We start from the raw sequence: 13,144 nt of genomic DNA on the forward strand, positions 1-13,144 counted from the left end.
CAGCGCAAGTCCTCACCACAGGCTACCACACCCTCTGCGAACCCAATCCCCCAGCCCCCAGCCCACACACGCTGTCCACTGTTACTGCTGTGGCCAGCCGTCTTAAGTCTCTAAGCCAGCAGTCAACATGAGCCCTCCAACCTCCCTGGCGCCCGACCTTTCTCAAGCCTACAACAGCTACTAGACTCCCGGACTGACAGAAGATCCCAACCAAACAGCAGTCCCCCTCCCTCGATTTTTCTAAGTTTATTTACAATGATTACTTACTGTATATTATTTTTATTATCTTTAAAATAGTTTAAAAATTTTTAGTAACATTTTTCCTTACACTTTCTTTTCCCCTCTCTCTTTTTAATCTCTGTTCTTCTGCATTGTATTTTGTGGTGATTTCAGTCTTCTCTTTCACCGTTCATCGGAGTCAATGACCCGCATGCAACCTAGCTTCTCTGTCCTCCCTAACAGCTACATCACCACGTGTGGAGACAGCAGAAAATATCAGTGCACATGAAATGAAAAAGAAAATAAACATGTCAAAAATACTCAATGCAAAGAAATTTTCTAAAGAAGAAAAGGTCCTGGACTTACCAGAAAAAGAATTTGGAAAAAAAAGATGGTCAGTCATTTCTCATGACTGGAGAAAGATTAGGGAGCAATGGTGAGGATGGAAAGAAACAGGAAGATTATAAAATTTACAGCAAACTAACGGAAATGCAGATATTTTATATTAAGATAAAAGAAATATCATCACTGTTAAAAAGCAGAATAACAGAATTGAAGACATGGAAAGGTGAATTAGCAGATTGAAGACAAAATCCACAACTCTAATAGAAAAAGAATAAAATGAACAGAGAAAAATCTATTACACCATTACAGCTTCCCTTTCTTTCTCAGACATGAAATTTCAAGAAAAAATATTGAATGTGTAACGATCCAGAGTCTTCCTTCTCATTAATATTTTATCTATTGGTAGTGTTTTTTTCTATAGTGATATTGCCCCCTCATGGAATAACAGCACCCTCTTTACTATAGAGACAGAGTTATCAGTACAAATGAAGGCAGAATTATCAATGCCTTGAAAACTCTCCACACTTGGCAAAAATTTAGAAAATTTGTACTTACAATTTTGTTTTCAGACTCCCACTCAGTACCAAATGTTTTAGGCCGCGTCTCGAGAGAAGGATATCCAGTGAAGCAACATATACACAATTATCTATCTAAATATTAATAGAGGTGTTGATAAATCTATATCAAGAAAATGCCTCAAACAGGCAGGTTCCAAGACCATGATTAGATCTGAGACTGGAGGATTCTCCTGACTTATGTAGCTGTGAGTGTGCTTGTGTTTGTCAAGCCTACGATTTCATCACGATGAGAAGTACAAGGAAACCGATTGGTTGCTGCTGCCTATAATAGATCAGGTGTGGTCAACATCTGGTCTGACGGCCATATGAGGCTGATGAAATCATCAGCATCAACTAACAGCACATGCCTCACCAAAAGAAGCAAATCAATTGCAGTCATCACACTGGAGTGAGTGAATTAAATGCTTGACCATATACAGTTGACTAATTTTTAAGTTGATAATTTTGTATGGCCTTAGAATGAAATTACAAATATCAAAACAGCCCTTGACACAGAAACAAAAACAATAAAAGGTTCCCCCTGACTGCAATAGACGTAATTGTAAAGGAAAGAGGTGAGCTCCGGACATCAGAGTCACAGATGAAGCAAAACAATAAAAACTACAATGTTTCCACTGGTGCACTGAAAACCTTGTTTATTGCAGTAATAGAGCTGGTTTTGGAAAAAATCAAACCCAGAGTCTTACAATAAACGTGATTGAAAAATATTAATGAGTGTCCTCAGCAAACCTTCACCATTCATTATTACTTCTAGATTTATAAGAAGACTTAAGTTCCAGTGAACCCTAAAAGTTGAATTACAAATGTTGACCCAGGTTGACTGTGGTCCAAGGGAGCTGCTACCAACACTGCCATCTGTGAATTTTCTGAATGTTTAACCCACAAACATGGTATCTGACACAGAACGACCTTGAATCAAGGGACTAGCAGCACAAATTACATACAACAGTAGGCCTATTTGCATAATCGTCATTGGTCTTACTATGTTACTCAACAGCTTGAAGTATCTACTTTGACAGAACAATGGAACAGCCTTCTAAAGACACAACTAAGAGGCCAGCCTGGTGACAATAGTGTGTAGGGATAGGGCAGTGCTCTTCCGGGGGTTGTATCTGATCTAAATCACCCTGTAATAGGGAGTGCTGTTTATCCAATAGTCAGGTGCCAAGGGGGTGGAAATTAGTGTTATCATCTTTAGTCTCTTGCACTTCTTTTCTGGTGATATTAATTCCAAAGGGAGAAACAGAACCACCTGGAAGCACAAGGTTGATTCCATTGAACCAAAAGTGAAAAATGAACTTTTGCCTTCTCATTCCTCTGAAACAACAGTCAACGAAGAAAGTTTCAGTATTGAGTAGTGTCACTGATCCTGACTACCAGTCCTGGGGCAGTTTGCTCTATGGTGGCATCGTATTGCCAGCTGCAGCCAAGTAATATTTCAAATGCCTTCAGGTATTTGAACAGGTTTCAGCTGAGCTTCCGGACAAAGAACACAGAAAGAGTAAGTTTCTCACATCTGAGGGATCAGCCACAGAAAAAAATTATGAATAACAGAAGATTGTTAGAGATCATAATAAAAGATGGATGAGCCCCTTGCGTTAGGAGGCATTCAAAATGTGGCTAAGTTGGAGCTGACTCCTCAAAGCAGAGTTAACTGTAATGATGGAGTAAATCTGAGACATTCATTTACGGATGAGGAAGGACACAAAATGAACAGAAGATGCTTCGAACATCCATTAATAATCGGAAATTGCAATTTTCAAAGTACAAATCTAGTGGAGAAAAAAATAAGATAGGGAAGTTCAAGAAAATGCTAAAGAATGTGAACTACTTATTAAACTACTGATTTATATTTCATTGTTCCTTTAAAAACATTTTTTTCTTTCCAAAAGTAGTTGTTCTGAGTTCAAATGATAACTTACCCTTTGCAAGTATCTTTATTTAAATTTAATCACAGATGAATTTGAATATAGTAGCTAAGGCACATATTTCCAAATGTAGTTCTCCAAGCAGATGCTTCACCAGCAAAATCATGTCAATATTCACAGTTGAAAAAATCAGAGGTTGTGTTATAAAAAGATAGAAGATGAGGATTGAAAAATTAATCAGAAAAGTTTGCATCCAACATCCTCCACTACCTCCAGGGCTGAAAAAAGAATCAAAACTAATTTTACCTAATTTTCCTTCGAAAAGAGCCCAGGAGTACACAGCAACTGTTGATTGTGCAAGAAATGCATTCCAAAGGGAAGCGAAGCCCCAGGTGGCTTAAGGGAATGGAGTTTTCAATCCCTTTTGGTTAATTGGTAGAGGCAATTTGGATATAGAAATGTTGAAAGGAGCAAACCTTGCTCTCACCGCAGTTTTTAACTATCATTGTTGCAGTGATAAAATTGTAGCCTGCGATATGGTGATCTTGGTAAAAGCTTATTGACATGCTTGGATTTGGAAGGATTCCTAGCCCCAGCAAGCAGCTTCCACACGGTCCTAGATTACATACCCCAGGTTTCCAAAACAGGCAAGTTCCTGCTGGTGAACAACTCAAAAGAGAGCTGTTACATCAGGCTGGGGCCAGTGCTCAAAGCCAGAGGACAGCAGCCAAATATGCTGAATTTTAATAAAATTCCAGATGTAACACCCATGTATCTGAATGGCTATACTGGTTTTATCTCATGCTTTCAAATAAAATATTTGTTTTCATATTGCTAAACATTTCGATAATGTAAATCTCATTTAAATAGCAATGGACTTTGGACAGAATTGCAATGAAATTTGGAAGGAGTTTAATATTTTTTAAATACTTTAAATAATGTTCTAGTCAGGTAACTATAGGTTTATTAAGTCTACCACAAGTCATTTCAAAATTATATGTCAGCTTGTCTCCTACACACAATTAGAGAGTGGGATGAGCTGACAAATTACTGCAGACATATTGCTGAAAATAAATGATCCTTCCTTAATCCCTGCCACTCACCAGAGTAAGTAAAGAATCCAGAACTTAGACCCACATTGGATATAGGTGAAATTTTCCCCCCACTCTACAGGAAATATGGTATCCTAATTATCTTATACAATTATACATATTCCAAACAAAGAAACCCACTTCCCATTGCATTGATTCAAATTCAAAAAGCCTGAATAGGGTAGAATAGAATTGCTCTTTAGAGTTTCTAAGACTATAAATCTTTTTTGGAGCAGAAAATCTAATCTTTATCCAGTAGTGCAGCTGGTGGGTTTGAACCACAGACATAGAAATATATAGAACAATGCTTAATCAACTGTGCCATGGGGTATGATTATACATAAGCAGATTTATTCCATTTTACATGCAACCCAAACTTACATAATATTATTTGACCAATAGAAACATGTACAGAAAGAATTCATAGAGATTAGAGATTCATGATGTGCTTTAAAAAATGTGTGCAAATTTTAATTTGTTGCTGTTTATAACTATTATGTGACGAGAGGACCCAAATCTTTCTTTATAGTGTGAAAGGATCTATGTGACCCAAGCATTCAGAAGTACTGATCTAAAACATAAGTTAATAGTAGTATTTAAGACGATGCTTCAAAAGCATTGTGGGGGAGCTCAAGAAAACTACTTCTGGCAGAGACCCGTTTGCTAACATTAAAATGATTCTTCTTCATTATGCGATGACATTGAAGATGACCTCTAGAAGCTGGACAGCAGACTATATTTTTACTCATTTTTGGGTCTATTTCACCCTAAACCAGATGACTCATGCTAATGTAACACAAAGTATAATCCTAAAATGAAATGACAGTGAGGAAAGCAAAAGTAAACTATTGCCTTTCTTCCCCAGGCACCTTCATGCTTATTGATTTTTATTACATTGTTTGGGGCTTTCCATCCTGAGTTCTTAACAATGCTTATTTAGGTCAGTTCTGTAGACATGTGTGAATTTGACTATAGCAGCCATATCTTAGCAAAAATCCGGAATAACCAAAGAGAGATAGTTTAAAATAACTATTTCAAAGAGTCTGGATACAAATATCTTTTAAAAAGGGAGAATAATTTTTTAAAATATAATTCTTACTCAGCATTCAGTCTATACTCCTGCCTGCATATTCTCTCTATTTCATTTGAACAAATAAATGCAGCTATACAAAGCAGGAAGAGACACACTGATCGACAGAGAAAACAATATTGTCTTCCCCTATCGCAGAATGTGAGAGGCTGGTTTCTGGTCAAAATTGATATTACTTAGGCTTGGAAGTTGCTGGTAACTGGTCTGCGGCAGCTATGTTCTCTTAATCAATCTTTGGAAGACACCTCTGCCTTCCAACATTTTGACGTCTAGCTGCTGCTTCTGTTCTTACAGACCCTATTTATTTATTTGTTTCTCAAGTGCTCTATCCACTAATTATCTCATACTAACACTGCCACAGACATCGCCCCGTTATTGGACATCCCATCCATCTGTCTTTCTCTTGTAATTTTCTGTGTGCTGTTCTTTAGTACCATTTTCTCTCTTGTCAGTGCTCCCTAGAGCTTCTTAGTTGGCTCCGTAAACGGTCTTCCGTATGCCAACCCTGGTGACTTCAGCGCAGCTGCATGCTTCATTGGCCTGCAGCTCACTGCGTACATGACTGTTCTTCCATGCTGTGCTCCTGGAGAGGGTAATTAGGACAGATGCATTCCCCAAAATGTACTTTAAAATATATAGGCCAAAAAAAAAGTATTTGCTAACTAAATACAGTTGAGATTTTTTTGTCTTTGTCTGCATGATTGACGGATGACTATTAAAAATGATGGTTGCAGACATTTTGAAATGTATTAAACAAATACAAAAAATGAAATCAATTTACTTGAAGAAAAGAGTTTAACAAATGTGTTCTAAATAATGTTCTGTATCATAAAAGATCATTTGACATATGACAGAGCAATAAAACACTTAGCAATAAGCATAACAGATAGAGAAAAACTCAATTTTTATATGAGTGATAAAGAATAGAGCTCATAAAAGTGGGAGAAAGGAAAATGTTTTAGCAATGCTCCAAAGAGGAAAAACGATTGAAGCAGCTTTTACATGAGCAGGATGACAAGAAGATAAAGGAATCTCTGGGCTGCGTTCAATGGAAAATACTTAAGCTACTATTTCTGGCTGACAAGAACTGAGAGAGTTGACTTCTCTTTTTTTAAAAAAATAAATCATTTTATTAGAGGCTCATACAACTCATCAGAATTCTTACATCCATCCATTGTGCCAAGTACATTTGTACATTCGTTGCCATCCTCATTTTCAAAACATTTTCTTTCTACTTGAGCCCTTGGTACCAGTTCCTCATTTTCCCCTCCCTCCCCCAGCCTCCCTCCTTCATAACCCTTCATAATTTATAATTTTTTTCATGTCTTACACTGACCGATGTCTCCCTTTACTCACTTCGCAGTCGTCCATCCCCCTTGGAGGGGGTTATAGTTAGATCACTGTGATGAGTTATCCCTTTCTCCCCCCACCTTCCTCTTCCCCTCCTGGTATGACCACTCTCAATATTGGTCCCCAGGGGGGTATCTGTCCTGCATTCCCTGTGTTTCCAGCTCTCATCTGTACCTGTGTATGTACTCATGTATGTACCCGTGTATGTACCCGTGTATATTTATAAGGTAGAATTGGGGGGGTCATAATAGTGGGGGGATAGAGGAAGCATTAAAGAACTAGAGGAAAGCTATAATTTCCATTGGCACCATGCTACACCCTGGTTGGCCTGTGTCCTCCCAGCGACCCTTCTATAAGGGGATGTCCAATTGACCACAGATGGGCTTTGGGTCTCCACTGAGTAGAGGCGCAACGTCCATCTGCTTCCTTAATACTAAACCTATAAATAGATGTACATAGATGTATTTCCCCACCATCATATATAAATATATTTACATATGTACATGCCTCTATTTAAACCTCTCTAAATGCCCTTTGCCTCCGAGTTCTTTCCTTTAACTCCGTTTCCTTTCCTCTTGTCCCACTCTCATGTTCAGCCTCATTTGGGTTTCAGCAGTTCCTCTTGGCTGCATTGCTCTTCAGGTCTCCTACATCCTCCTTATTATCGATTTTAGGTCACTTATTTTTCCCTTGTCTAGAGGTTTAATAACATCAACTTCCTTTTCCCCGCTTCTCCCTCTCACATGTCCCCTGGGAACCGTTGGTTCAGTTGTTTTCTCCCCCACAGATTGTTTATCCCTCCTATCTTATCTAGAAAGACCTGCAGACATTATGATATGCAGAAAATAAGACAGAGCAAAACAAAGCAACAAAAGAAAATAAAACAATAACAACAACAAAAAGAGAAAAAAACAATGACAACAACAAAAGAAAAGCCTGTAAATAGTTCAAGGTCTATTTGTTGACCCTGTGTTTTCTGGTTGAGTCTGATGGGGTGCCATGCCCTGCCCCCAAAGTTTATTTTGGGTGTTCCCTGGGGACTTCATTGTTCTGCTCCCCTGGCTGTTCTGTTTCGTGCCCTTAGTGTTTTGCCTTGGTGTGGTGGGGTCAGATCAGGCACAATTCCCGCACTGTGTCTCCAGTGTTGTCCCCTGTAGTGCTAGGAGTCAGTGAGGAATATCGTGTCTTGCGGTGGGGCTGGCCCTATGGTCCTGTCTGTGCTTTGGCTGCTCTGAGTGGGAATATTGTCCTCAGGGCTTGGTGCACCAGAATATGTTCCACTCTCTCTTCCTCTCCCTTCATTTGCTCCTCTGTGCAAAGGAGACATGACCCTCTCCTTGGGCTGTAGCTTCAGTACTGTCCTCTGAAGTGATTCACTGTTGGAGAGGGAGGGACTGTCCATGTATTTGGGATTGGGGTTGTCCCCTCAGACCTCTCTATTGGTTCCCTGCATCCTGCTGGTGTGTTGCATTCTCATCTTGGAGCACCGGGTTGAAGTCTGGTCCCTCTTTCCCTGTGGAGATATAAACAATACCCTCCCTGTGGGTTAAAACCCTGTTCCCCCAGCTACCCATGTCTCCCCCACCCCTCCATTTTAGTTAGCTACCATATGTATCCCTGGGTTTAGTCTGGCCCCTGCCATATTACGTGGACCTCACCCCAGGAATGTATGTATATAGTAGCTTTTCCCTTTGTCCCTTTTGTATTTTTAAGCTTACCTCAGCAGACTCATGTTGCTTGGCTTTTGTGCTTGGCTTGCTTTGCTTAGTATAATTTCTCAGTTCTTCCCATGCGGCGATGTGCTTCATGTGTTCATCACTACTTTTTAGGGATGTGTAGTACTCCATTGTATGTAAGTACTACAATTTTTTAATCCATTCGTCTGTTGATAGAAATTTGGGTTGTTTACAACTCCTTTCAAATGTGAACTGTACCACAATGAACATTGGAGCACAGATGTCTCGCTGTGTTTCTTGCCTCTTCTGGGTGTATGCCCAGTAGGGGGGTTGCTGGGTCATATGGTAGTTCAATTTCCATCTGTTTTAGATAATGCCAAATCGATTTTATAATTCTGTGCATACCTATAGGTCCACCAGCAGAGGATGAGTGTTCCTATCTCTCCACAGCCCCTCCAACACTTGTCACTTTCTTATTTTTTTAAAATCAGGCTCTTTGAGGGTGTTAGGTGGTATCTCAGTTGTTTGATTTGCATTTCTCTTATGGCTAGGGATCTGGAACATTTTCTCATAAGTTTATTGGCCATTTGGATTTCTGTCCTTGAGAAAATTCTGTTTAGGTCCTTTGCCTACGTCCTCAGTGGACAATTTGTTTTGTTTTTTTTCTTGTTAGTTAGCAGTATATTATCGATTTCAGTAATAAGGTCTTTGTCTAATGTCATTGCTATTCAGGTGTTTTCCCAGTCTGTGGTTTCTCTTATTACTCTCTTGGCAAATTTTTTCGATGTAAGCAAGTGTTTTACCTTTACAATATCCAACTCCTTAATTTGTACCTCCTCTGTGTTTGTGTCCTTCCCTATTTCTGATAGCCTATCTATTCCCTGAGTCAAAGTTCTCAGATTTGTCCAAATTCCCTCATTGTGAAAGGTACCACCTTTTTGAACCCCTCTTCTGTGGTCTTGTCTGATGTGTACAGTATTCCAGTAGACTTTTGTTTGTTGATTTTGTGTCCTGCCACTCTGCCTTGACTATTATATAGTGTCCCTCCTTATCTCTTTTTATGGTTTGCACTTCGATATCAATTTTATGTGAGTTCGAATTACAACTCCTATTTATTTGTTTGTTTAACTGCTATTTGTTTGGTATGTTTTCTCCAGGCTTTGATTCTCAGTCTATATTTGTCTGTAATCTTGAGACGTGTGCCCTGTAGGCCGCAGATCAAGGTGTTGTGTTTTCTAAGCCAATCTGTTAGCCTCTGTGTCTTAAGGCCTGAGTCCATTCCATTGATATTCAGGGCTATCTGTGGAGTCTGTGATGTCATTGTATCCCTCTTGTGTTGAGTGTTTTCCTACTTCCATTTTTTCTTCGTGGGTTGTGCTTGTGTGTTTGTGATTCATTTTCCCCTTCTTTCCCTTATTGAGCCAATGTTTTCATGGGACTGTTCTCCCTCTGATGGTCTCTGGGTGGAGTTGTCCTGTATTGTGCTCCCCTATTTGTGCTTGGTGAGTGTTGTTCTTCTGCCCATACTGGGTTGGCAAGGATCTTTTGTAGTGCTGGGTTTCTTTTAGCGTATTTGTTGAGTTTTCCCTTTTCTGGTAGGACTCTCACTTCTCCATCAATTTTGGTAGATAATTTGGCTAGATATTCTTGGGTTTGTGCTATTTTCCTGCAATTTTCAGGAATGTGTTGCTCCCCTCTCTCCTCTTCTTCATACTGTCTGCTGATGGGTCCGAGCATATTCTTATCTGCTTGCCTATATATGTGACTACTTGCTTTCCCTAGATGTTCTCATAATTTTCTCCTTTTCTTCAAAGTTGGATCGTTTAATAATTATATGTCTTGGTGATTTCTTTGGATTCAGTCTAGCTTGTGTTCTTCCAACTTTGTGGATGGTTGCCTGGTTTTCATTCATTCAGCTAGGGAAATTTCCCTCCAATAATTCCAGCACTATTTTTGATGTTTTCCTCTATGTGTTTTCCTCCGTTAATCCAATTATTCTGATGTTCCTTCTCATAGCATCAGACATTCCTCTGAGGTTTTCATCGGCTTCTCTGATGGCAGTTAGACTTTTCCTCATGTTTATTAATTTCTGTTTGGGAGCCCTCTAGGTCACTGGTGAGGTTCTCTGCCTCCTCCATTTGATTGGCAAAGTCCATGAATTTGCGAATAGCTTTTGTTATCTTGCCCCTTAGCCCTTGTATTTTCCTTTGGTGTGTGACCTTAATCTCCTCTATCATTCCATCCTTTTTCTGTAATGCTTCCTTCATGTCCTATATGACTCTAAGTAGCATTCTGAAGATTTCTTTCTGTGGGAGGTAAACATCTACCTTTTCTATGGTGGCTGTTAGGACTAGGTCATCCTCTGGCGTTGGGTTTTATTTCTCTGTTCTTGTTGAAGCTGTGGAAACAGCTTGCTGTTTTTTGTCAATTTATTGGCTCTAGGTGCCACTTTCCAGGGATTCACAGAGACCTGGGCTCTCTCTTTGCGAGGTTAGTGTTGGTGTTTCTGTAGTTTACCTATAGCCAACTTCCTGGAGAGTTTGTGTTTCACTTTTGCCCTGCTGGGGTTTCCCTCTCACCTGGGCCTGTGCTTCGTGCTCCAGCCACTCTCAGGCCTCCATAGGGGCTGTTTGCAGCTGTGCAAGCTGCCATCTGATGGAGAGTATTGGCCCAGGCCTGTTGTTTGGGGATGGAGTGGGGATTGGGTGGTCTGTTCCTGGCTAGGGGCACTTCTAACAAGCAGGCGGGTGCAAAGGAGAGCTCAGCTGCTTCTGCCAGTGTGCAGCTCCACTGCTCAGAGCACAGGGGTGAGAAGGGAATATTGCAGAGGGAGAAGGCAGAAGGGAGAGTGTAGCGGGAGAGACCTGCAGGCTTGGGTTGATAAGATGCAGTTGCACAAGCTTCTGCCAGACTTGTGCCAGACACCTGGCAGATCTGGAGCATCGCGGTGGGTGGGAACCTATGTGGGCGGGCCTGTGAGGAGTGCTGAGATGGGGCGGAAGCCTCTGTCATATTCCTGGCTGGTCTGTGGCACTGGTCAAGGTGGGGTGGGCGCCTAGAGTGCCACAAAAGAGGCAGCTGGTGGGCCTTAGACCTTGGGGGTCTGCAGGGAGTGCAGAAGATAGGGTTGACGTCAGCTTTTGGTTTTTACAAGTTCTCTGGGCTATCTCAGAGATCCACTGATAGCCGTGACACCCCTACTCAGCCCCCCAAAATCCCTACTCATGGATCTCCAATGAGCTCCAGTGGTGAGCCACCTACCTGGTCGTCATCTTGCCCCTCCTCTTACTTATTTTGTTTATTGAAGGAAACATGCCATAATGTGCCTGAGAGCTTTCTTATCAGTAAGTGTTATTTAGTGCACAAAAGATTTTGAATTGCATGCATCAATTTTCTTATTCTCAGATTGTTTATATTGGTGATATTGTTAAAGCCATCCCCTGGTGCTTTTACAGTGTGCTAGAAATATTGCCACTGCAAGTAGAATATTATACTTAGAAGAATAAAACACCATTCATTCTTTTCTAATAAAAATACTTTTTTGTGCTCATATCAGATAGTGATAATATCTCTGAGTTAATTTAAGAGTTGAATATGGGATTGCTCTGAGCTAATTATGAATATTGGGCCATTGTTTCCCATTCTTCATCTAGTTTATGTGATAGAATTATACATCCATATCCTTTGCTGTGTGACTTCATAAGCATATCTCTTAGAAAAGAGTTTCTCCTCTCCCTACTGGCACTAAGCAAACAGAGGATGTGCAGGCACACATATGGCAAGTCCTACCATGAACCTTTAATGCACCTGTCTGGTTTTGTTTAGCCTCTTGGAGCTCTCATCTGCCACTGTAAAGAAAGCATGCACCAGTTAGCTGTTATTTCCAAAATGAGGCAACACATTACAGATCTTAGCCTGACTTACAATCAAAGGAAAACTTACCACATCAGACTTGTAGACATGATAATGAGAAATATATCTCATTGTAGCTCACAGATTTGTCTGTTTTACACCTTATCACAGCAGAAACCTGACTTCTACATTAATCAAGATGATTTTACTCTTATTGCCAGAGATTGATTTAGGTGTGAGCATGTAATACAATTCTGGATGTGAGAGAAAATATGCATGGGCTGGAATTCAGGAAAATATTTTGCCTGCTGATAAACAAATGCAGTCTCCTTGTATTTTGTTTGTATGAGCTTCTAGCTATTGCCTTACTGCTATGTAGGACTGGAAGGACAGACTATGGGTTTTAATGCTTACAGTTGAAAACATAAAAGTGATTGCTACAAAGATCAAGTAATAGTATGGTCACATAATATATAAAATGAGGTTTTTTTGACACAATTTTAAAAAAACACATGACAAAACATTGTCCAATTCCACAACTTCTATATGTATAATTAATTCAGTGTCGTTGATTATAGTCTTTGTGTTGTACAAACATTATTGTTATTCTTTTCCAAATTTTTCCACCACCACTAACATAAACTCAATGCTCCCTAAGCAAAAATTCTTCCTTCTTAAACCATAACCATTGGCCAATTTTGGTTTCCTTCTTTCTTTTTAAGTAGCTTGGCAGTGGCTTGGCATTCTCATATGAAACAGGCTAAAATGAAAGAGCTATGCTCATTGTTGAATTTACCTTTATGTCTCCCATGACTCTAGTTGTACCAGAGAGAGAATCTGCTGTTAGTTAAAGGTTTTATTTTAATATATTGTTCACTTATAATACAACATTAAAATTTTATTCTGAGATTGAAAAAAAAATGAATCCACATTTATATTTATTCTAGACTTAATTCAGTAATTGACTTTTTTTCCTCTTAAATAGTCAAATAGTAACTATTTTAGGCTTTGTGAGTCTTTTTTGTTTATATCACAACTGATCCACTCCACCATTGTAGTGGATAGACAATGCATA

General features: G+C 39.7%; 1 pseudogene; it reads right to left on the bottom strand.

Moving 5' to 3' along the window:
* LOC142455537 (SERTA domain-containing protein 4 pseudogene) overlaps positions 1–11,160 on the bottom strand; it is a 64,844-nt pseudogene extending 53,684 nt beyond the window's left edge.
* Positions 11,161–13,144: the final 1,984 nt, after the last annotated feature.

This window comes from Tenrec ecaudatus, chromosome 8 (assembly GCF_050624435.1).
Source record: "Tenrec ecaudatus isolate mTenEca1 chromosome 8, mTenEca1.hap1, whole genome shotgun sequence".
Lineage (NCBI taxonomy): Eukaryota > Metazoa > Chordata > Mammalia > Afrosoricida > Tenrecidae > Tenrec > Tenrec ecaudatus.